The sequence below is a fragment of the Mandrillus leucophaeus genome, unplaced genomic scaffold (assembly GCF_000951045.1).
Source record: "Mandrillus leucophaeus isolate KB7577 unplaced genomic scaffold, Mleu.le_1.0 Scaffold101, whole genome shotgun sequence".
Taxonomy (NCBI): Eukaryota; Metazoa; Chordata; class Mammalia; order Primates; family Cercopithecidae; genus Mandrillus; species Mandrillus leucophaeus.
This window is the reverse complement of record NW_012098210.1, coordinates 4,074,385-4,079,159: the sequence shown is the minus strand read 5'-3', so window position 1 is coordinate 4,079,159 and position 4,775 is coordinate 4,074,385.

Here is a 4,775-nt window from a genome sequence, read left to right as displayed (position 1 = left end):
GGAAGGAAGGAAGGAAGGAAGGAAGGAAGGAAGGAAGGAAGGAAGGAAGGAAGGAAGGAAGGAAGGAGAAAAAAGATTCAGTAGCATGAAAAAAAGTGGAACAGGAGAATTGGAGGAGAGTTGCTACCAGCAACAGGAGAAACTTGTACAAAAAGAAGGTTCGTACCTATAGTCAGATCAGAGAGGTTGTTGTAGGGGGCGATCTGGAGTCCAAGAACATAGTTTTCAGATGAAATTCTGGATTCAGGGATAAACATTCAGATAACAGAATATTAGGTACAACCTTGTGTGTGAGTTAAAAAATGGAAATGAAATGAACTTTTTAAAAATAAATGAAACGGACTATTTTAAAAATAAAATATAAATTACTAAAATTGACTCGGGAAGAAATAGAAAATTGGAATAAACCAACGAACTCTGGAGGATAGGAAAAGGGTCACCAGAGATCTTATGTTGCATCAACAGTGGACTGGATAAAGAAAACATGGTACATATACAACATGGAATATTATGGGGCCAGATGCGGTGGCTTACACCTGTAATCCCAACATTTTGGGAGGCCGAGGCAGGCAGATCACCTGAGGTCAGGAGTTTGAGACCGGCCTGGAAAACATGGTGAAACCCCATCTCTACTAAAAATACAAAAATTAGCTGACTGTAGTGGCACACACCTGTAGTCCCAACTACTCAGGAGGCTGAGAGAGAGAATCACTTGAACCCAGGAAGCAGAGGTTGCAGTGAGCAGAGATTGCGACACTGCACTCCAGCCTGGGCAACAGAGCAAGACTCTGTCTCCAAAAAACAATAATAATAAAAATTAAAATAGAATATTATGCAGCCATAAAAAGAACAAGATCGTGTTATTTGCGACAACACAGATGGAGGTCGTTTTCCTAAGTGAATTAACACAGGAACAGAAAACCAAACACCACACATTCTCACTTATTATAAGCAGAAGCTAAACCTTCAGCACACGTGGGTACAAAGAATGGAACAGTTGACACTGAGGCCTGCTTGATGGTGGATAGTGGGAGGAGGGTTAGGATCAGAAAACTACCTTTTGAGTACTATGCTCATTACCTGGGTGACAAAATAGTCTGTATACCAAACCCCCACGATACGTAATTTACCCACGTAACAAACTAGCACGTGTGTTCCCTGAACCTAAAATAAAAGAGAGAGAAAAAGATCTTATGCCCCCAAATTTTCAGACCTAGTTGAACAATATTATGGAAAATTTCTACTAAACATTGAAGAAAGACTGGAGGTAATTTTGCATTCTAGAATCTAAAGCAAGAGAGGCCAGGCGCGGTGGCTCACGCCTGTAATCCCCGCACTTTGGGAGGCCAAGACAGGCGGATCACGAGGTCAGGAGATTGAGACCATCCTGGCCAACACGGTGAAACCCCGCCTCTACTAAAAAAAAAAAAAAAATACAAAAAACTAGCCAGGCATGGCGGGCGCCTGTAGTCCCAGCTACTTGGGAGGCTGAGGCAGGAGAATGGTGTGAACCCAGGAGGCGGAGCTTGCAGTGAGCTGAGATTGCGCTGCTGCACTCCAGCCTGGGTGACAGAGCGAGACTCTGTCTCAACAAATAAAATAAATAAAATAAAATAAATAAATAAATAAAGCAAGAGAAAAGTTTAGAAACATCACTATCCATTTAACAAGCCTAGGAGAACACTTATATCAAAGCTCATCCAAACCAATGTGTTAAGAAATGTACATGCCAACTTCATCTATAAATATTGATTTTAAGTTTGTAAATAAATTATAATAAGACAAAACCAAGCTGTGGGTTAAAACAAATAGGCAAAGTCAAAGGTCTATTAAGGAAATCTGTGTGTGCTTGATTGCCCTAATAGGTTGAAGGAGAAAAATCGTATGACTCCTTGATAGAAGCCAAAAACCGTCTGATAAAATTCGACATCTATCCCTGATTTACTAAAAAGGCATATTAAAATTCCCTAGCCAGGTCTTTCCTCTCACAGGTCCCCGTTCTCTCAATAGAGAGAGCTGTTTTTCTTTCTCTTTCTTCTATTAAACCGCCGCTCCTGGAAAAAAAAAAAAAAAATCTCCCTAACCAACTTCAAAAAGATGGGTCCTAACATCACCAAGAATATGAAGAATTAGGCCAGGTGTGGTGGCTCACGCCTGTAATCCCAGCACTTTGGGAAGCTGAGGCTGGCGGATCTTATGAGGTCAGGAGTTTGAGACCAGGCTGGCCAACGTGGTGAAACCCCATCTCTACTAAAAATACAAAAATTAGCCGGGCTTGGTGGTGTACACCTGTAATCCCAGCTACTCTTGAGGCTGAGGCAGGAGAATCGCTTGAACCCAGGAGGCGGAGGTTGCAATGAGCCAAGGTCGCGCCATTGCACTCCAGCCTGGGCGACAAGTGAAACTGTGTCTCAAAAAGAAAAAAAAAAAAAAACAGAATATGAAGAATTAATCACAAATGCCGTAACTAATAATAAAATACCAAATGCATTCCCTTTAAAATCAGAAACAAGGCAAAAATGCCCACTAACATCTGTCATTTTGATTGAACAAAGCCAGAGGAGGTATGAATGTCAGTATACAGACAGCCGTGCAAGAAATAAGGGTTTCCTTAAGGCTGGGGATGGTAGCTCAAGTCTGTAATCCCAGCACTTTGGGAGGCCAACGTGGGCGGATCACTTGAGAGTCAGGAGTTTGAGACCATCCTGGCCAACATGGTGAAACCCTGTCTCTACTAACGGCACAAAAACTAGCCGGGTGTGGTGGTGGGCACCTGTAATCTCAGCTACTCAGGAGGCTGAGGTGGGGAGGGTTGGTTGAGCCCAGGAGTTAGGGCTTGCAGTGAGCCTAGATCATGCCATTGCATTCCAGCCTGGGCAACAGAGCAAGACTCTGTCTCAAAACAAACACTATGCAGTTATTTTTTAAAAAACTAAAAGTACAAAAAGTAGCCAGGCATGGTGGCATGCACCTGTAGTTCCAGCTACTCGGGAGGCTAAGGCAGGAGGATCACCTGAGCCTGGGAGGCAGAGGTTGCAGTGAGCGAGGATTATGCCACTGCACTCCAGCCTGGGCAACAGAGCAAGACCCTGTCTCGGAAAAAAAAAAAAAAAAAGACAGAGAGAGAAAGAGAAACAAGGCTTTCCCATTTTTTTCTTCTTTTTTAAAAATTTCAGTGAATGGCTGGGCATGGTGGCTCCCAGCACTTTGGGAGCCCGAGGCAGGTGGATCACCTGAGGTCAGCTATTTGAGACCAGCCTTGCCAACATGGTGAAACCCCATCTCTACTGAAAAAGAGACACAAAAATTAGCTGGGCGTGGTGGTGGGTGCCTGTAATTCCAGCTACCCGGGAGGCTGAGGCAGGAGAATTGCTTGAACCCGAGAGGCGGAGGTTGTAGTGAGCCAAGATCGCGCCACTGCACTCCAGCCTGGGTGACACAGCAAGACTCTATCTAAAAAAAAAAAAAAAAAAATTCAGTGAATTTCAAACATGAGTGACCATTCTCCCAGGTGATGGAAATTTACTCCTGGCCATAATAAGAGTGTTCCCCTTTCTGACAGCAAGCAGGGAGGACTGTCACTTGGTGTCAAGGCCTCCAGAAAGGAGGAGCATCTGACTCTTGAGTGTCCACACTGGCTAAGATGTGTTTTGTTTTGTCTAGATCTTGGGTACTGGTGATACAGGTAGCTGTGGTTTTGTCCCCTGTTCTCAGCTATGAACATTCTTCTGATCTGTGTCTCTTAGCTCCTTCTGCACCCCATTTGGGCATGTGGGAGCTTTAGGTGGTGTGTGTGCCTTCTTCGTGGGAGTGTTCAAGATTTTCTGCTGCCTTTGGGAGCATTTAGGAACTCCTGGACACACATCAAATTGTTCTGCTGCTCCCAGCCCATGCTGGAGTGCGTGCGTGAGAACCATGTGGGCTGCCAGACCCAGCTGCCCTGCTGTGCCCATAGCCTTTTCACTGTTTTGCCACTTACCAGACTCTACTTAGAAAAAGGGCATGGGTGCCTTCAGATTCCAGCTTTCTGGTTTGTCAAGGATATCTCTTGTTCTCCTACTGGCAGCTCGCCCCTTCCATCCCCCACCACCCACTTACAGCAATTTTTTGGGCTTCTAGGGGAGGGGACAAGACGCAGGGGCACATCTCAGATTCAAACCCACATGCTTCTCTCTAACTCTCCTCTTTCTCTGCATCTAGAGACTTCTAGTTAAAGAAGCACTTATCAAGCAATCTATGATGGAAGACCAGTTTTGTTTTACTTCCAATTGTCATGAATTAATCTTTTTGGCCTGTACGCTGTTGAATGAGATGAGTCTGCCAATCATGCACTTGGATAGGGACAACATCATATTGCTATAACAGCTGCTTAATGGTCTCAATATCTGTACTTAACTCATCATGGACAGTAACAGACAGTTCATGGATCAGCAGGGGTCCAGGGGCTGCAGTGTGTAACCTGGTATAGAGTCTCACTCACCTCATCTGCCATTTCAAGTCTGAGAAAGAAGCCTGGGCACAGTGGCTGACACCCGTAATCCCAGCTTTGGGAGGCCAAGGTGAGCAGATCACCTGAGGCCAGGAGTTTGAGACCAGCCTAGGCAACGTGGTGAAAATTAGCCTGGTGGCGCATGCCTGTAGACCCAGCTACTGAAGAGGCTGAGGCGGGAGAATCACTTGAATCCAGGAGGCAGAAGTTGTGGTGAGCCGAGATTGCGCCACCGCACTCCAACCTGGGCGACAGACTGAGACTCCATCTAAAAAAAAAAAAAAAA